Source organism: Belonocnema kinseyi, chromosome 7, assembly GCF_010883055.1.
Source record: "Belonocnema kinseyi isolate 2016_QV_RU_SX_M_011 chromosome 7, B_treatae_v1, whole genome shotgun sequence".
Taxonomy (NCBI): domain Eukaryota; kingdom Metazoa; phylum Arthropoda; class Insecta; order Hymenoptera; family Cynipidae; genus Belonocnema; species Belonocnema kinseyi.
The window spans coordinates 125,371,964-125,393,837 of NC_046663.1; the positions used below are offsets into that span (position 1 = coordinate 125,371,964).

Genomic DNA, 21,874 nt, shown 5'->3' on the forward strand with positions numbered 1-21,874 from the left:
CACCCATTTTTACGTTCCTCATCATCAGAAGAACATCTCATGTGAAAATTGGCCTTATCCGTATCACGCTCCCATTTACGTTGTCAGCCCACGGTATACTAGTTCGCGTACGTATTTAAAAATCAAGTACAGACGCGCACCGTAGCCGATGAACTTCACTCAAATCCAAGCAAGCGCAGATCAAACCAGCTTCGTGGGGATCATTTAACTTCAGGAAAACGCATGTAACGTTCCATTACTGTCTAACTCACGGTGACTCATGAGTCTCCCTTTCGCACGCATGTAGCTATTAAAGAACGAGCAATCGTGACAATTTTTTCAATATTTTCCAACTGTGTCTAACCCATTCACAACTCGTGTCTCACGCATATAGCAATAAAAATCGAGTAGTGTGACAATCGAAATTGACAATATCGTTTAGAGATTTCATATTAAGGATAAGGAGGATAGGATTTCAACGAATTTTATATCTCTTGGTAGAAAATGAAATTGAACTATTTTATTCCAAATGAGATTTTTTTTATTAAAAATTAATTTACACCTAATATTGAAAAATAGAATTTATTACAATTTTTTAACTCGCCTTGATGATAATCATATTCTTTAAATAATGAACTTTGCATTTTTACACCACAATTTTTATAAATAAATTTAGAAAAATTTTTGAACGCGCATTATAATAATAAATGACCTTATAGGTAGAAAACCACTTGTAATAAGCTTGTTGCCACTTGGTAAACTCTTTCCTAAAAATCTTGGTTAAGTCTCCCCAATATTAATTCATGCGTTCAATGTCATAAAATTTTTAGTAATAACTGTTACATTATTTCGATTTATACAAAATCATTACACAACTCAGTAATGAATAACGCAATATATGATTACTGTGCGAATTTTTATTACAAGAGTGGATAAATCTTTACGAAGTTGGAAAAAATTTAGATAATTAAATGCAAATTTCTGCCAATTGTCGAATATCGGGTTTAGTTAAGTCTCCCACTTTCCCCTGGACTTTTTACATTAAAGTTTATGAAAAACATATGTATTTTCTTAAAAATGAAACTGATAATTATTATATTTCAAATTACATTGAAATTAATAAAATTTTGTATTAAAAATAACACTTTCAACAAATAAATACTTGAAAACTTATCAAGTGGGGTGAAGGGGTTGTAAAAATGTGGCTTTTGGTGGTAGATGGAGGGTAAAGTTGTCATAACTGTTTTACAGAAAAAAATTCTATTGAAGTTTATTTCCTAACTGGCAATTTCTTTATTTGTTTAAAATTTTTCTTTCTAGTTGAAAAATTCATCTCTTTGGTTAAAAAATTTACTATTTTTTATAAATTCTTTTTTTTTGGCTCATAAATTAATTTTTTGTGTGAAAGACTAACATAGCTACTTTTAGTTTAAATTCGAATCTCTTATAGAAAATTAATCTTTATGATTGATTTTCTATCGAAAATCCATATTTTCAGGTTAAAAATTCAATTACTTTGTTGAAAATTTACATACTGGTTCGAAAATTCAACTCTGGTTAGAAATTTGAATATTTTGTTTAAAATCTTTTCTTTTTGTTTTAATATGTCCACACTGTAAAAAGTTTCATGTAATTTTACCACAAAGATCATAAGACATAAAAATACCAGTGATTACTGTGGGAAATTTAGCAAAATTAGGTAGGAAAAGCACGATATACTGTTAAAAATAATATTAAATTTAATACACCATGTCTATTAAAATTAATATATCAAGCATATGAAATCGCCATTAAGGGCGCCTATAATAAATTTCATATACATTTATGTTAATCATTTACAAGAAAAATCATATAATTTCATTTTTCACAAATTGAAAATAAGTTTATCAGTAATTTTGAATTGTGAATAATAAAACATGATACCTTCTTCCTGTTAACCAGAAAAAATTGGATTTCCAGTCAAAAAGTTCAATTAAGCAGATAAATAACAGACCTAACCTACAATTAACTGTCTTTACCTTAAATTTTGACTATTTAGAGCGAAATCAGGAAAAAGTTTTACCCGTACATTGCACTTTCATAATAAATAACAATTCAGTCAACAAATTCTAGATTAATGTAATTGAGAATATTTGACAAGATTTAAAGTAATTAAAGCACGTTGAGTTTTCACGCACATTGCAATACTGGCCTGTATATTAAATTTAATACACTTGTATGTTAAATTCACTACATCAATGTATGTTACATTTCAGTAGCGGTAGTGCATATTTGCTTCACACACATGGATATTAAACCTCGTACAGATTTTTCTAACAGTGTAGTGTAAAATCGCACACAGATGTTAAAAAGCAGTTTTGGAAGAATGGAATTTTACATTCGCCTTGTGAAATTATAGTGACGCTGTAAAACGTCGCATGTAAAAGGTTGCGCATGCGCAATGACCAGCCCGGGTATTTTGAATCACTCAATACATGTATTAATTAAATCGAATCGTAAGACCTCGTGTGAAATTACACTAATCGTTGGAAGCTTACATAAACGTTGTGAAATTACATTTTTATTTCAGTTACACTTTAGTGTAAAATTCCCACAAAAATCACTGGTATTTTTAAGTCCTATGATTGTTGTGGGAAAATTACACGTTCATTGTGAATTTCATTCATTTATGGTAAAATTCCTTTAATAATCACTGTCAATATACAAGAAACGTGTAATCTTCCCACAAAAATCATAGGAAAAAGTTACAGAACGAAATGTTATTTTCAGCAATATTTTTTACAGTTCACCACTACGTTTTCATTGAGAATTCTTGTTTTTTTAATGCAATCCTTTTCGGTTAAAGATTAATCTTTTTTGTTTGAAAATATCGCCATTCAGTTTAAAATTGATATTTGTGGGTTGAAAATTTAACTATTTAGTTAAAAGTTAAACTATTTGGTTGTAAATGCAAATCTTGCATTAAAAAGCCAAATTTTTAACAAACCTGTTTACACTGGAAATGAAAAAGCTTAATTTTCAGCTTAAAAAATTAACGAATTTGCAACCAAATAGTTACTTTTTCATCCAGAAACATAACATTTCAACAAAATAGTTAAACTTTTAAGTAATTAGATATATTTTCAAACAAAAACTAAAAAATATCATTATTTTAAAACAACAACAGCTGAATTGAACAAGAAAATGCATTTCAAGAAAATTAAAAAATTTTTAACCAGTGATAAATTTTTAACAAAAATAATGATTCTTTAACCAAAAAAATTAATTTATAAAAGGTCGTTCAACCTTAAAACAATTGGAGAAAGGTGCAACAAAAAAGATTATTTTTCAACCAAAGAAAGAAAGAATTTTCAACAAAAGAATTAAATTTTCAACTAAAATGATGAATCTTCAACCCAAAAAATATCAGTTTTTACTCAAGTGGTTTAACATTTAACCAAGTAGTCGAATGCAAGCAAAAAGACAAATTTTAAGCAAAATAGTTGAGTCCTCAAGAAAGGAGCTTTAACAAAAGATAATTCACAACTAAATTGTTGAACATTTTCAACAAAATTTTTTTAAAAAACTGTTCCGCTATAGTTTAAAAATCAAGTAATTAGTTAAAATTTCGTCTTTTTGTAAAACATTAATCTTATTGGTTACAAATTAATCTTTTGAACATATAATTTTTTTATAACGAAAACATAGTTCTCTTAAAATATAAACTAAAAACAAGATAATTCCCTTCCTGATCGATTCAGCGACTTGAAGTGCAGAATTTTCCTAATTTTAAATGGATTCGATCTTCTTTCAAATAATTTTTATAACACTGTCTTTTGAAAATTATTTTTTTAACAGAAAATTCAACTATGGAATTTTTGGTAGAAAATTAATGTTTATGGATTTTGTTAAAAATTCGTCTTTTTTAGTAGAAAATTAATCTTCCTGTTTGAACATTCCTCTTGTTGATTTAGGATTCAACCATTTTTCTGACAATTCTTTTTTTCCAAATTAATTTATTGAAGTGAAAATTTAACTTTTCAGTTTTGATTTAAAATTTATTGATATTTTTAATTGCAATCTGTTTTGGTAGAGAACTCACCTTTTTTTGTTAATTGCACTTCTTTAAGTTGAAAATTATTTTTTTAACTAAAAACTGAACTATCCCATTTTTCGTTGATTATTAAATTGAAGCTTCATCTGTTTCGGTTTAAAACGAACCTTTTTGATTGAAAATTCAACTATTTTTTACAAATTTCTATTTTTTTTAAATTAATGTCTATAATGGTAAAATCTACTTATATTACTTTTGGTTAAGAAATGATATTTTTCAGATAAAAAGCATATATTTGTTGGAAACTTTCTAGATTTTGTAGAAAATTCGTAATTTTTTGTAGAAAAGTAATATTCTTGGTTGAAAATTAATATTTCTTCATTAAAGATTCAGTTATTTAAAACAATTCCTTTTCAGTATGTCAAAAACCAATTTCTTTAAAAGAAATTTCGATTCGACTATTTTTGGTTGAAAATTGATATTTTAAATTGAAAATTGACCTTTTTTACTTAATAATTAAATTTTTTTAAATTTGTCTGTTTTGGTAGAAAATTAATCCTTTTGGTTTAAAATCGACCTTTTCGCGTTAAAATTGAACTATTTGGAAAAAAAGTTATCTGTTTTGATACAGTATTTATAAATTCAGAATTTTGTTGAAAATTCGTCATTTTTGGTAGAAAAATAAAATCTTAATTGAAATTTTATCTTTTTTGCGACGATTCTATTATTATGTGAAAAATTCCTTTTTTGGTGAGAAATTAATTTATTTAAGAGAAAAGTCGATTATACCATTTTTGATAGAAAAATGACATTTAAAAAAAATCGATCTTTTTTTGTTAAAAATTTAATTTTTTTAAACCCTCTTTTTAAACAGGGAAATTAATCTCCGTGGTTGAAAATTTATCTTCTTCATTGAGAGTTTAATTATTTTTTTGAAAATTCCTTCATAGTTAGTGAAAAAGTAATTTATGTAAAATAAAATTGGATTAAATTATTTTTGTTAGAGATTTGATTTTTTAAATTAAAAATTGATCTTTTTTAGTTGAAAATTCAACCATTTGTTTGAAAATGCACATATTTCGATGAAAGTTCGTGTTTTTGGTAGGAAATTAATATTCTTAGTTGAAAATTTATCTTTGTGATTAAGAACAAAACTATTAAGTTGCACATTCCTTTTTTTTATAAATTAAATTCTTTACCTAAAAATTTAACTATCCCACTTTCGGTGAAATATTGAAATTTTGAATTACAAATTGATATTTTTGTGTTGAAAAATCAATTATTTGTTTCAAACATCGTCTTTTTTTATATAAAATTAATCTTCTTGGTTGAAAATTCATCTGTTTGTTTGAAACTTCAACTATGTATTATCAAATTTATCTATTTTAATAAATTTCAATTAATTTGTTGAAAATTTAATTGCTTGTTGTTAAATATTAATTCTTTTAATTCATTTATTCATATTTTAAATAAAAAATTTATCTTTTTTCATTGAAAACTCCAATATTTGTTTGAAAATTTATCTTTTTGATTGAAAGTTAAACTATTTTATTACAAATTTAACTGCAGAACTTTAGGATGAAAAAGTATATTTATAATTGAAAATTAATTTTCTTTGTTAAAATCTTATCTTGATAATTGAGGAGTCAACTATTTTCTTGATTTTTTTGTTTATTAAAAATTAATGCCTTTAAGGAAAATTTTCATTATGTCATTGTTGGTTGAAAACTAATAGTCTTTTGTGGAGAATTAATTTTAAGGGTAAAAAATTAATCTATTTTTTATAATTTTTAACACAGATGTCCAAATTCGATTTTTTATTGTCTTATATGGGAAAAAAACGTCTCGCATACTTGACTGTAAAAAAAATTATCGCTGACAGATTCCGCTAAATAATGTATAGAACCAGCTTGATTTTAAGTGAATTCTATCTTATTCTAAATACTTTTTATTATTTTGTACTTGGCTTGAATATTAATTTATCTTAAAACAATTTACATCTGTATAAGGTTTCTTAAAATTTATAATAATAAATTTCGTACAAACAGATTCTCTGAAAAATAAAAAAAATAAATTAAATAATAAATTTTTTAATTATAATTACATATACGTAACTGAAAAAATAATTTGTAAAAAACTTTTTCGATTGAAAATGGTTTCATTAAATAAAAAATGGATGAAAAACTTTTTCGACTACATTGGTATTGTTTTCTCAATTGTACTTCTTTAAAATAAAATAATGTTTTAAGATTACTGCAAGATTTATCAATAGATCTTAATAAAATTAAACAAAATTTAAATTTAGAAAGAAGTAATTTTCATTTTTTATCAGTTCACAACTAAGAAATTAATCAAAAGATAATGCTTCCAATGGTAAAACAGCGTACCTACAAGATATTGCGTACTTTTCACAGATTTAATAAAAGTCTCTGATGAAGGCCACCATTGTCTACTGAAACGTTTGCAATAACTTAATTAGTTTTCATTCACCTGACTTTATTTATTTATTTTAAAAAAATTCTTTAATCGAAAATTAATCTTTGTGATTGAAAATTCATCTTTTTTTATAAAACTTCTACTGTTTGATTCTGCCTGATTTTAAGTGAATTATATTTTGTTTTAAATACTTTTTATAATATTGTATTGAAAATTAATTTAGTTGAAAATTCTATTATTTGTTTTAGAACATTTTTTAAATAAAAAATTAATCTTTGTGCTTAAAAAATCGTCTTTTTTGTTAATACTTTTACTATTTGGTGCCAAGTTCATCTGTTTTACTTATAATTTGAAATAATCTGTAAAAATTGTCATTTTTTGGATTGAATATTAACTTTTATAAACTAAAGACTGAATTATTTTATTTTTGTTTAAAATTTGATATTTTTAAATGAAACTTCATCTTTTTAGTTAAAAATTATTTTATGGGTGAAAAATTAATCTATTTTTTATTAATCTTAACATAGATGTCCAAATTCGATTTTTTGGTCTTGATCGGAAAAAAAACGTCGTGCATAATTTACAATAAAACAATTTTAATCGCTAAGAGATTCTGCTAAATATAATGTGTAGAACTTTTTTGTTAAGACTTTTAATATTTGATGTCAAATTCGCCTGTTTTTGTTAAAATTTTAAATAACCTGTAGAATATTTCCTTTTTTTCGATTGAATATTAAATTTTATATACTAAAAGCTGAATCATTCTATTTTTGTTTAAAATTTGATATTTTTCATTGAAACTTGATCTTTTTTAGTTAAAAATAGAATTATTTGTTTGAAAATTCACGTATTTAGTTGAAAATGTGTGTTTTTTGTTAAAAATATAAAACTTCTCCCTGGATAATTCATCTTTTTGGTTCAGAATTCACTTATTTTTTTGTAAGTTCCTTTTTAGTTGGTGAAAAACTTATCTCTCGCCGACCATTGGGTGATAATGAAAGTGTCCCTACATCCCTGTATTATGTATCTGTTGCTGAAGGTTTTCAAAATTGTGTTTTTATAAAATAAAGATGGAGTATTTGGCAAAATTGTCGGCAAATATGAAGACCCGATACATCCATAAAACTGAACATAATTCATTCAATCCCACATTTCTTAAACCATATGTTATTTAAAAGCACATAAAACATTGGAAGCCTATATATTTTATGTAGCTGTTTTGTGGCGAAGGTGAAGTTTCTGATATTGAGTAAAATTAGTGTAACATTGGTGTATTTTTTGTTATAAGTTAATGTTTTAGTTATTATTTGCATTCAATATAAACATTAACATAAATATTATTCCTGTGATGCATGGAATTTGTTATAAAATTTCATTACTGATATAAAATGCGGTAGCAACTTATTGAGATTTTGGGGTTAATATTACATTTTTTAATTCAAGAGCGAACTGCTCGTAGTTAAAAAAATGTATCAAAAGGACGTAGGATGAAAACATAAAAACCTATTTTTTATTTGAATCCTGATTAAAATAGTTTCTGGGACTTCCGTTTCCGGCATGAAAGTGTAAAGTAATGGGAATGGTTGATGCTGAGTTTTTCTGATATTGTGGCGAAATTTGAGGCGAGTGGATTGTGGAAGTGTGTAGAAGGGTGTGGATGTGAGAGATTAACTGAGGGATTGTGAGATTGCAAAGGGGAGGTAGATATTTTGGAGGATTGGGACAGATTTGTGTGGAAATTTGTTTAGAGATTTGTGACAGGGTGGGAGCACTGTGTTGACAGATTGGTAGTAGCAGGGTTGGGTAGCGAAAAAAAAGGCGAGACAGGTAGCAGACAGCGACGGTAGATAGAGGTAGGGATGTATAGAAAGCTGGGAAGTTTGAATTTGATTCATGGCTAGTGGAGCGAGTATCTCCGCGGAAGAAACGGAGTTAGAGCAGGAAGTGTTCAGTACGCTGAAAGAGGAAATGAAGGAAAGGAAGGCAAGGGGGAAGTATAAAAAAAAACTATAGAAAAGGAAAGATTAAGAGCAAAAAGCGTAGGGTCAATAGAAGGAGATGAAAGTGAAGTCTCGATGAAAGAGGAAAGACTAAAGGAATTTCGAGAAGTGATGATAGAGGTAATGGGGATTTATCAAGAAAAGCAGGAGAAAAGGGGAGAGGAATTAAAGAAGGAAATTATGCGGGAAATGGTTGAAGTTAAGAAAGAAAGAAAAGAATGGGAAGAAATCAGGGAAAAGTTAAAAAAAAGGATGCAGTCATTGGAGCAAAAACTAGAGAAGCAGGAAGAAGTTAATAATACAAATGTAGAGGAGATAAGAGGTAGGATGAAGAAACTTGAAATCTCGAACGCGGATTGTGGTGGGGGCGAGAGTGGGAATAAGGAGATGGAAAGGCTGAGAAAAATAGTACAAAGAATAGAAAGGAAAGAGAGGGAAGAAAGAAAATTAAACATAGTGATAAAGGGTATAAGATTATATGGTGATTATATGGTTATTATGTGGTAGTCCAGAGAGAATAGAGGATGATTTGACTTGGGTAGAAATGAAGATGCAGTATAAATTAAGGAAAATAGCGGAAGAGGAAAGAAAAAAGGGAAAGAGAACATGGGTTAAGTATGGGAGAATTCAGATAGATGGAGTATGGTGTGATTGGGATGAAGAAAGGGAACAGATAGTAAGAAATGAGGTGCAAAGAAACTAGAAGAGGAAGGAACGGGAGATAGGAAAATAAGAAATAGTAAGAAGGAAAAAAAGATGAGAAACGAAAGTAAGGAAGAATGGAAGATTTCTTACTGGAATATAGCAAGATTGGAGAGAAAGGATAAGGAGTTTATGAGAAATTTGACACAATGGGATGTATTCATAATGATGGAGACGTGGCTAGATGAAAAGGGATGGGAAAGAGTAAGGGGAAGGTTACCAAGAGGTTACAAATGGCAAGTGCAAAATGCAAATAGGAAGAATAAAAAGGGCAAAGCAATGGGAAAAATAGTGATGGGAGTAAGGAATGAATGTATAACAGGGAAAGATAAAAAAGACAAGAATGAACAAAAAGAAGGAGTAATAGTAGAAGAGGCAATGATGGGAGGAGAGAAGTGGAAGGCAGTAGGGATTTATGTGAACGGTGATATGCAGGAAAAAGCAAAGGAGATTAAAGAAATGATTGAAGAAAATAAAGAAGAGATTAGGATGATAATAGGTGGGGATTTCAATGCGAGAACAGGAGACAGAGGAGGAAGAGAATGGGGAGAAGAGAGAGGAAGAAAATCCAAAGATAAGGTAATAAATGGAGAAGGAAAAAAGTTGTTGAAGAGCTTGGAGGAGTTGGGATGGTATATCTTTAACGGAAATATAGAAGGGGATAAAAAAAGAGAATATACACGCTCAGGAAGTGAAAGGAGCACGGTAATTGATTATGTGATAGTGGATGATGAGGTAAGAGAGAAGGTTAAGAAACTAGAGGCAGTTGAATATATTGATTCATATCACTTTCTCTTAATAGTGACATTAGAGGGACAAAAAAGAAATAGCAATATGAGTAAAAGGGGAGGAAAAGTAAAAAGTCTAGGAAAAGGGGATTGGTCAAGGTTTAGAGAAAAAATAAGAAATATCAAAATGGGAGAGAGAAATGTGGAAGAGCAGAAAGGAATTAAGAAAGTGGAGAAAAGAAAAAAGTAATGGGGAAGAATATATGGGAAAAAAAGAAAGAGTATACTGAGTTGTGTTATCAAAAGGAAGAGGAAGAGAATAAAAGGTTTGAGGAAGAGGCAGAGAAGGCTAGGGCGGTAAAAGAGGTATGGAAGGTATTAAATAGAGAAAAAAAAGAAGAAAAAGAGTAAAACAAGATATTGAAATGTTAGAATGGCAGAAATATTTTTTGGATTTGCTAGGAGGTGTAGAGAGTAAAGTTGTAAATGGATGAAAATATGGTAGAGAAAGAGATGAGGAAGAGGACATTCCAAGGGAAGAAATAGTTAAACTTTTAGGAATAATGAAGGATGGAAAGGCACCTGGTATAGATGAGATTTCAAATGAAGTATGGAAATATGGAGGGGAGGAACTGGAGGAATGCGCATGGATAATGTGTAATAGAGTATGGAGAGCAGAAGGGTGGCCAGAGTTATGGAAAGAAGGAGTAGTTATATCAATAGTGAAGAAAGGAAAGGGAGAGGAGGTTAAAGATTATAGGCGGGTGACGTCGATGCCAACACTGTATAAAGTATATGTAAGTATTTTTTCGGAGAGATTGAAGATAGAAGTTGAAGAAAAAAAGATCGAGTCACCGAATCAGACAGGGTTTAGAAAAGGAATGAGGGTAATGGACAACATATATGTTATGAACTATCTAGTAAATAAGAGAATTAAAAGGAAAAAAGGGGAATGATAGCAATGTTTGTGGACTTAAAGGAAGCGTTTGACTCATTAGGCCGATGAGAAATAGAAGAAGTTATGATAAGAAAGGGGATAAGAGAGGGATTAATAAAGAGAGTATCAGAAATTTTTAGAGAGATAAAAAGCAGGGTAAAAGTAGCAGAATAAGTAGGAGATAGTTTCTGGTTGGTCAGAGGTGTGAGACAAGGGTGTCCTCTAAGCCCACTTTTATTTAATTTATTAATATCAGACTTGGAAGAAGAAATGAGGAGAAAGGGTTGGGGAGGAGTTAGGGTAGGGAAGGAAAAGCTGTATACACTGTCATACGCAGACGACATAGCGTTGATGGCAGATGATGAAGAAGGGATGGCGGGATTAATTACAGGATTAGAGAAATACGTCGATGGGAACAAGCTGAATGTAAATGTAGAAAAGACAAAGATAATGAGGTTTAGAAATGGAGGGGAAGAAAGAAAGAATGGACAGGGTAATGGAAAGGAATAAAGTTAGAAGAAGTCAAAGAGTATAAATATTTGGGATATATCTTGCAAACAAGTGGAGATCATACAGCTCATATAAGAGAAAAGATAAAAAAAGCAGCAGGGGTATTCAAATGGATATGGAGAATAGGAAAAATTTGATACACTGGTATGGCCGGCATTAGGTTATTGAGCAGAGATATGGGGATGGAAAGAAAGGAAAAATATTGAGAGTTTACAAGAAAGGTATATAAGGTGGTCCAGATATATAATGGTTCAGATAGCTCGTTTAAATGCTTTGAAGGCTTTAAAATGTCCTTTGTGAAATTGAAATAAAAATACGATCGTAAATAAAAAGCAGAGAGGTTTAAATTGAAATAAGAATTCGATCATAAATAACAAGCAGAAACACTGTATTTCCGCGGTATGGGTGGCAAGGTGGTGGTAAAGTAGAAGCGTTAATTCGTATTATCGACCTTGAATTTCGATTCCATTATTATTCCCAACAGTGATCCAAAAATACTTGCGCATGCTTGAACTTCACGGCGCTCATTGGCTCTAGTTCGCGTACGTATTTAAAAATCAAGTACATACGCGCACCGTAGCCCATGAAAATCACTCAAATCCAACTAAGCGCAGATAAAGACAGCTCCTTCGGGATCATTAACTTCAAGAAAACACGTGTAACGTTCAATTACTGTCTAACTCACGGCGACTCACGGATGTCTCTGTTGCGCGCGTATAGCTATCAAAGAACGAGCAATCGTGACAATTTTTTCAATATTTTCCAATGCTCTCTAACCCAAAGACGCCTCGTGTCACACGCATATAGCAATAAAATCGAGTATTGTGACAATCGAAATCGACAATATCGTTCAGAGATTTTATATTAAGGACTATCATCAATCGATAGCATGTCAAGAATAATTAGACGCGTAATAGATTTAATACTTTAACGATTATTTATTTTGAAAAAGAGATATTTCGGGTTCTAATCGTGTATAAAATTAAGTTTGGTACACGATTAGAACCCGAAATATCTTTTTTTACCAATTAGACACGTGTTGCGGCTTCTTTGTAAGTGGGCTCTTGTTTACAAATTATGAGCGTATGGAAATCACGGTCGCCGGGACTGCCAAATGTCTACCGAGTCACGCGCAGTTCTTTTCAGCCAGCGTCACTGGCCCAATGGTAAAGGGCCTATCTAACGACCAGGCTGTCGCTAGTTCAAATCTTTTATGTGACAACTTTTTTTTATTTTATTTTTTTTCTATTTTCGCATAGTAAATATGTCATGCAACTATCATGCAGACACTTTTTGATTCATTTATTTAATTAATCGTAGTTTATTGTAATTATTGCCCTTTTTGTCGAAAAACGTTTTGTTTCAAATGTTTTTTACGACGATTATCACCCAAGAATATATTAAGAACAATAAATACATTTTTAAACTTACTTAGATCATTTAAAATTTATTCAATAGTTAAAAAAAATAATTTTTCAAATTTTATGGTGTTTTGTGTTAAGACTTTTTTTCTCATGGAATGAAAATTTTAAAAGCTTGTATCTCGGTAATTTTTTTAAACTTCTCTCTTTTAAATAGAAGTATAAGAAGGTATAATAACTTTAATGTACATTTCAAAAAGAATTCAATTATAGTCAAAATTGTGGATATAAACAATCCTTTCTGGGAATGGGAGTTAAATAGTAAATTAATAAATGTCAATTTTCCTATAACAATAATCTACATTAAAAATTGCAACTCATTTAATTATTGCAAAAAGTAATTACTGATAAAAAATAAACAATGTTAGATGATTAAAAAAATAACATTTGCAAAATTTATATTTTGTATTGTTTCAAGCTGAATAGTATAATATATTCCATTTATTTTAATCGTTTTTATTTTCTGTTTTGACCTAAACGTTTACGATTATTGACTCAATAATTATTTGTATAAAATGAATAATATTCTTTTTTAAATTAATGCTTACATAATTATTGGTATTTTTTATTTCTGCCTATTAATTTATGTTAATATTTAGAGGCTTCCGTTTCTGGTACCGACAGTACAGTGACGTTTTTGTGGTGTTCTTGTTTTTTGGCTATTAAGAACGGGGAAGATAAGTGAGAGTGGTGAAATTTTGGTGAGTGAGGAAGGTTGGTGTGTTAGCTTGAGTGAGAGTGAAGGGATTGATTGAGAGTGTGAATGGAGTGAAAAAATCAAAGTTTAAATCTTGTTTTTAAGGGTTAGATTGGTCTTTGCGTTGTGAAAAATTAGGCGTGGAGAAGTGACGTGTTGCGAGTCTTGCTCAGTAGATAAGTAGGGTAGAGTCGCATGTCAGTAACACGGAACCCAGAGAGAGGGCGACAGATGAACGACGAAACTGAGAATAACGGGTCGATTGGGGTGTTAAGGGAAGTTGAAAGCAGTGGGGATAAGGCGAGTATCGAGGCAAGCTGCGAAAGTATTGATGACGAGCGGTACAAGACGCCTGTAAGGCAGCGGTCGGCTTGCTACTGACCAAGTCAGGCTACCCTGACCGGGCTGACCAACGACCTACTTTCTGGTCAGGTGCCTGCGAGCTTGGGCCGACCAGCCTTTTTTCATGGGTCCTTTGTTGAAAAATTGGAACAAATTTGAGATTAAAAAATTCTTAATTTTGCAACCAGTGATTTAAAAGTAATATATTTTGAATCTGCGTATTTTTTCGATTCCAAAGACATGTAATTTGTCTATAAAGGTTCAAAATTTGAGAAGTATTTAGTCTTAAATTGAATATTAAGCTGAAGTTTTGATATTAAACTCCGTCAAATATTCAACTTTTTTAGGCAAGTAATATGTCGTTGGAATGGACAAAATTCGTAGATGCTGATTATGCTATTTTCAAATCGCTAGCTGAAAAATTGAAAGTTTTTAAAGTTCCTTACTTTGACATGTCTGTAGACAAAAGACCCCTCCTGGAGTAAGCTCACTCACATTGAGGTCCATGAAAATACCGAAAAGTAGTAGAAAAAATTAAGTAGGGGCTGGCCTGACCATACCTGAAAACTCAGCAAAAAGTTTGCCGACCACTGCTGTAAGGAGTGAGGAAACCGCGGCAACAGCAGCTGGCCTAGGGAGGGGTAACAGGAGAGGTAAACCAGCGAACTGGGAAAAGCTCAACAGAGCTGCGCAACGCTCTCACAGTGTAGGTTCGAGCCGGTTGTATGACGACTGGCGAAAACGGGCGAGTGCAACAAGCAGCGAGGACATTATTAGTGGAGGGGAAAAATCGGCAGAGTAAAAAAGGAAAAGGGAACGAAGATTGAGAGGGAGATAAAAACTCAAAGAAAAGAATAAAAAGAAAAACGCCGTAAAGAGAGAAGGGGGAGGGGAACTTGCTGACAAAGATCCAAGCAATATTCACAGGCTCTAGAGATGAGACATGTGGGATGCTGGAAGTTATGAAGAGGCAAGTGGGGGAGCTAAAGGAGGAGTTTCAAAAAATGCGAAAGGAATGGGATCAGTGGGAAGAATTTTTGAAAGGCGAAAAAGAGAAAGTCTGGGACGCATCAGAAGTTAGAGTAGGCTTGCGGGTAGAAAATGAAAAACTGCGTAGTAGATATAAGGGGTAAAGAGCGTAGGAAGATTGAGGGAAGGCAGGTTTCTGGTGACATTAGTGTGTGAGGAATAGAGGTTTGAAGTTATGGGAAAAAAGAAGTTGTTGAAGGGAAGATCAGAGAGAATTGAAGAAGATCTGACATGACAGGAAAGGAGAAGAAAATAGTTGATTGAGCAGAGGGCATGGGCGGAAAGAGGGAAAGGTAGCAAGGTAAGAATAGGGAGGGATAGGATTTAGGTAAATGCAGTAATGTGGATCTGTGACGAAGAAATAGAAGAATTGAGAACTTGGCAAACAACGCAAGGAAAAGAGAAGGATAAAGAACAGGTAAATAAGAAGGAAGGAGATGTGTCGGGGTTTACAAAATAAAAAAGGGCTAAATATGAGGACAGGAGGAACAGGAGGAGAATACGGTCATGTGAAGGTGGTTTTCTGGAATGTTTTAGGATTTAAAGACAAGGATAAGGGGTTTGGGGGGAATTGGCAAAGTGGAATTTAATAATGATGAGTGAAACATTGGCGGATGAGAAAGACTGGAAGGGGATAAAAAGAATGCTACCGAAAGGTTATGTGTGGACGATGCAAGAAGCAAGAAAGGAACACGTTTACGGGAGAGGGATGGGCGGAGTGGTCTTAACTGTGAGAAAAGAATTTGCAGTAAAAGAAAGAAAATATGAGGATAGGAACGAAAAAGATGGTACAATAGTAAGAAGGATTATAGTTGGAAAAGTCAGAATAGCGGTGGTATGTGTATATAGAAGAAGAGGTGAAGAGGAAGATTGGAGAGTAATTAAGAAATGGATGGAGGAAAAGAAAGAAGAGCTAGTTTTGATAGGAGGTGATTTGAATGCATGGACTAGCAAGCAAGGGAGAGAGACTTGGTATTGAGAAAAAGAAGCATATGTAAAGAGTTCCAGACGTAAGGAGATAGGCAGGGGGGGGGGAGATTACTAGAAATAATAGGGGAAACAGGATGGTCTATATGTAATGGCAACATGAAAGGGGATGAGGAAGGAGAGATCACATTTGTAGGGATGGGAGAGAAAGTGATAGACTACATCCTGGTATAAGAAAGAATGAGGAATTTGACAAGTTGTATGAAAGTGGGTAATGATATTGGATCCGAGCATTTCCCGGTAATAGCTACACTGAAAGGTGGTGGCCAGAAGCGAGGCAGTTGGAGAAAGGAAAGAGGGAGAGAAAGGAACAAGAAAATGGGAACCTGGGAAGTAGATAAACTGAAAGAGTTTAAAGAAAAAATTGAAAAGGAGAAGATTAGGTATATAGAAGAGGAGGGAGTAGACTCGTTAATGGGAAGATGGAAAGGGTCGAATGAGAAGGTAAGGGATGAGATAGGTACAAAAACAGAAACAGAAGGGGAAAAGAGAGGATGTTGGGACGAGGAATGTAATGAGAGAAAAGAGAGAATGAAAGAGTGTTTAAGAAAATGGAGAAGGGGGAGTACAATAGGAGAAAACGGGAACATGAGAGGTTGCTAGAAAGGAAAAAGCGAAAGGAAAAGTACAAGGAAGTATTAGAAAAAGCGATCAAAGAAGGTAGGGTTTGGGCTGTGATAAATAAAGAAAGAGGAGGAAAGAAGGGCGTGAATGAAGAAAAAGAATTGAGTGAGTGGACAGACTATTTTAAGGGTCTGTTAGGGGGAGAACAAAATAGGATAATAGGGGAAAATAGAAAGTTAGCACAAGGAGAAAGAAACTTAGGGAATAGAATAACAAGAGAAGAAGTGGATGTGGCAATAAATAGATTAAAAAGGAACAAGGCTACAGGAGAAGATGGTATGGAGAACGAAGCGTTGAAGTATGGAGGAGAAGGGGTAAGGGAAGGCCTGTTGGAGATCTGCAGCAAGGTATGGAATGAAGCAGGGTGGCCAAAAGAGTAGTTGACAGGGCTGGTGGTACCACTAGTCAAAAAAGGGGAGGGAAAGAAGGTAAATGAATACAGAGGGATCACTGTCATGCCAAGCTAGCTACAAAATATATGCAGAAATTTTAAGAAAAAGGTTAGAGAGTCAGATAGAGGAAAGCAAAAGTATTCCACACAATCAGATGGGTTTTATAAAAGGTTTAGGAACCATAGACAATATCCACGTGCTGAACTACTTTGTTAACAGAAATTTAGGGAGAAAGAGAGGGAAATTAATCACGTTAATCGTGGACTTTAAGGCAGCTTTTGATTCAATAAACAGAAAAGTGTTAGGGCAGGCAATGAAAGAGAGGGGAATAGAAGGAAGGCTGGTGGAAAAGATAAAGGAAATTTTAACTGAAACCAGGATTAGGGTGAAGATAGGAAAGGAAAGAGGAGATATATTCTGGATAGAAAGAGGTTTAAGGCAAGGGTGCCCTTTGAGTCAGCTACTGTTTAATATGCTGTTGGCAGATCTAGAGGAGAAGTTAAAGAAGAAAGGTAAAGGGGTAAAGCTCTCTAGCTTATGCAGATGACGTAGTTTTGTTAGCAGACAACGAGAAGAGGATGAACCTAATGATGAAAATTTTAGAAGAGTATGTGGGAGCAAAGGATCTGACGTTCAACGTAGAGAAGACCAAGGTGATGTGTTTCAGAAAGAGAAACAACATAATAGATTACGTTTGGAAGATGAACGGACAAACAGTGGTAAGGGTTAAAGAATTCTGTTACTTAGGTTTTTGGTTTGAGGCAGAAGGGGGAAACGAGCTGCAGGTGAGGAAAAGAATTGAATGTGCGGGCAAAGTAATGGGGCATAGATAAGAGAAGGTTCAAGGACGATTAGAGAATGAGGGCCTGGTTGTTTGATGCGTTGGTTTAGGCAGTGCTGTGTTATGGAGTAGAGATCTGGGGATTGAAGGAACATAGGAAAGTAGAGGGCATACATAAGCGATTTCTGAGGTGCGTAATGGGGGTTACCTGGAGTTGCCAAGGATACATGTTAAGAGAAGAATTAGGAAGGGAAAAAATGGTTACTAGACAAATTAAAAGAGCCTGGAGGTTTGAAGAGAAGCTAAAAAGGAGAGAGGAAAGCAGAATAACTCAAGCATGTTTGGGCGAAATTCGGAACAATGAGGTGAGAGGAAATTTGGGAAATTTAAAATGAAAGGAAGAAACGAGAAAGATGAGAAGGGTTTGCAGGATACGAGAAGGGGTTATGGAGTGGCAGGACATAGAGTTAGAGCTATTAGTTAAACAAAGAGAAGAGAGATGGACAAAGATTATAGATACAAAGTACAATAGATGGTATATGATGGTCAAAGGGTTGACGGAATCAGAATATCTGCGAAACATAAAAAAGGAAGACAAGTGGAGTTGGGTGATACGGTGTAGAATGGGGGAAGGAGTGAGAGCTTGTAGATATTGGATGAATGAAGAGGAGAAGCTATGTAGAGTATATTGATACGAATTGGAGTCATGGACACATGTTTTAGAGAGGTGCACAGGAGAGGAAGATGGGCAGTTGAGTGTGGATGAGTGTGTATGATGGATTTTGGATGGCAATGGACAGGGAGTGATGTGGATGAAGAAATTTGAAAAAGTAAAGGAAAGCAAGGGAATAGGGCAGAGCCAAACGGTTGATCCTGAAAAAGGAAATTAAAAAGCAAAAGTTAAATTCAAAATCGTGGAAAATGTTTGTTATTTATGGTAAGAGGAAACGGAAGCCCTGGAAGATCGCTCATTACTAGAATTATTAGTATTATTTTTGTTATTATTATTTAATTTTATTTCTAAGTAAGGCGAAAAATTACAAGATAAGCAATTGATAACTTAGATTAAGGATGGAATGTAAATTTTATGTACAGGGAGCGGAGGCCCTCAAACCCGTAGGAGGGAGAGATTAAATATACATACATGTTTATATTTAGTTCAATAATAATAATTAATGCTACCATAATTATATTTTATTTATGAAAAACCGTGTTTTTTATGTTGTTATATCACTTTAATTGTTAAAAAAAACTAGAACTTTAAAGATACATTGCTTCAAAATTCAATTAGTTAGCAATGTTTATGAAAATTTTTGCATATTTTCTTCAGATGTTCAGTGTTTGTATATATTTTTAATGTTTTAATTTATACTGCCAAATGAGACGACTGAAAAATCCTGAAAAACAAAATTTCCGACACTAAAATTCCCGAATTATGAAATCCCCGTTAAAAATATCCGAATTATGCAATTACTGAACTATAGAAATTAAAAAATTGTTGTTTAAAAAAAATTATTTATTTATTATAAACACAATGATCAAATCTCTGTATAAAAGAAATTTTTTATCAATGTTTGAATTATACGGAAATTATTTCTTGAATTTTAAATAAAAATCATTGTATAAAAATTGTATAAAGAAATTAATTTAAAGACTGTTAAAGTTTTTAAACAAAATTGCTCATTCAGAAATGCATTCTTTTTAATTATTGTTATTTAAAATATTTTAAAATTATTTTACACAGTTTTGAACATTAAAGAAATTTCTCTGATAAAATATTTGTTAATTCCATGAAAAAATAATATTCAAGAAAACCATTTTTTTTAATCTTTAAATTCTGGATTTTTCTGGTTCGGACATTTTATAATTCGGTAATTTTTTATTTATTATTTTATTATTTAATTTTTTGTTCTTCTGGAATTTTTAAATAGGGTCTTATTATAAACTAGTGAATTGTATTATTCAGGAATTTTCAATTCAGGATTTTCATACTTCGGCAATTTAATAATTTTTGTAGTTTTATTTTTCGAGATTTTTTGGTCGTCCGTTGACAAATTGTCACGCTCAAACTGTTACACAAATTTTAATACACCAATGGCATCGGCTAGAAATGTATTTCAGTGTTTTTTGTATATATTTCCAGCTCAATTTGATGGCGTTCAAAATTTTTTGGAAGATTCGAAAATATATTGATTTAATCCATTTGTATACGCTCATGAATCATAACCTACACTTTAGAGATTGGAAAGGTTTACTACTTTTGGTTCAATTTAACAATGCCTTACAGACAGTTACGCAATTTTTTAAAACATTTGCATTTATGTTTCATACAATAAGATTTGTCTTCACATTGAAATCTTTTACCTTAGAAAGAAATACATATCTTGATCGGATAATAAAATATACAGATGACTCAAAATTTATTTTTCTTTGTTTCTATCACGGATGCTGTAGATCTGATAGTGTATGATTTTGACCGTATTCGAAAGCGCCATTCATTGTGACTACAGTTGATACTATCAAATCGAAAATATGTTGTTTCGCGGAAATAATTTTCTCCACAAGTTGAAAAGATACTTTGTTAATTCAAAAGTATGTTTAACACTTTAAATTTAAAATTTTCTTGAAGTAAATGTGCATTTATTTGTCATAACTTTAAATGCTTGAGCTTCATATAATCGTCAATATTTTAATGTATGGTACTGAAAAACTCGAATTATTTCACTCAAAGCAAAATTTGTTGGACTATTGACATAAATTATTGTATTAATAATGCGGAATTCAAAAGCACTGGAACTTTTGATTCAAGAGTACTTTTTTCTCAGTGTAGCACGGAACGTTCCATGGGAACCTTCGGATCGTTCCCGGAACGTGTAACATATGCACTGTATATGCGGTACTGAGGGGCATCAGAGCCGTGTGGGCTGGGTAGGCTTGAGCCCACCCATGAATTTTGATGGTTGGGTAGAGCCCACCCATAAAATAAGTGAACCTAGTAATATAATAAACCTAATACTTATCTTAAATTACTATTTTTGAATATATTTCCAGTGAGCCCATCCATGATAAAATTGTTCCGATGCCCCTGGCGGTATTTAAAACTGAAAAATTAAATTCATTGTTTTCCTATCTGTTACGGTTTACTAGCTAGTAGCTACACGATGTGAGAACTACCTGAGAGCAATACAGTTCAATTCATAATATTGTTATTCTTGCGCTGTATTTGAACTTGCTTTAAATTTTTCTATTACATATAATCTGAAACAATAATCCAAAGACAAATAATTAATCAATTATCCGTCTTGTTTTAATTATAAATTTGCAGTGAACACATGTGAAAATTTCGAGACTAAACAACTTCAAAAGGAAAATTAATTTAGAAATTCAAGTAAAAAATATCGAACCTTTAGAATCTTTAGATGAACGCTTTAAAAGTATTTTTCAACATTTTGTCATTCTTTATCAAACATGCTAAATATAAATAAAAATTTAAAAAATAATTGTTCAAACAAATAAAAATAGTTTTAAGGGCATGCTCTTCGGGGACCACATGACCAAACTAGTCCCCGGTTATGAACATTTTTGTTTGATGTTCACTGTGTCCACAGGGATTGAGATATCATGTTTAAAATTTGACAGATTAAATAAAATGCACTAAAGTACGTTTGTATACATGAATATGTTTATAATTTTAAAGGAAATTTATTTATAAATTGATAAAATAGGATATTACCATTCAAGCTATAGCACTTTGCAGATAATGTTTGGTTTGATGCATTTCAGATTTTTTGATTCCCGTATATTGAAAACTGACACCAATTTTGGACTAAATCACCTAAACCTTAAGAAAATTAATATAAGCAATAAAATTTGCCCATTCGTTGCAAATCAACAAATAAGTATCTGCGCACACGTAACTTATCATTATTTTTCAAATCGTCAAAATGAACGCCTTTATACTGTTCTTTTTCGAGTTAAAAATACTTTTAATTTACCTTGTTATAGAAAAAGTTTTTTAAGGGGGGTAAGAGCCACCGGAAAGAATATTTAAAACCACCCCTAGTGTATGAAAATCAGAAAATATTCGAAATGAACGCCTTTATACAGTTTTTTTCAGAGTTAAAAATACTTTTAATTTACCTTCTTATAGAACAAGTTTTTTCAGGGGGGGGGGGGGTAAGAGTCACCGGAAAGAATATTTAAAACCACCCCTAGTTTATGAAAATCAGAAAATATTCGAAATGACCGCCTTTGTACAGTTTTTTTTCGAGTTAAA

At 31.8% G+C, this 21,874-nt stretch overlaps 1 protein-coding gene across 2 annotated transcripts in view; it reads left to right on the forward strand.

The window, feature by feature from the left end:
- Positions 1-21,874, forward strand: part of LOC117176803 (28S ribosomal protein S36, mitochondrial) — an 81,793-nt gene that overhangs the window by 25,629 nt on the left and 34,290 nt on the right. The window lies entirely within an intron of this gene.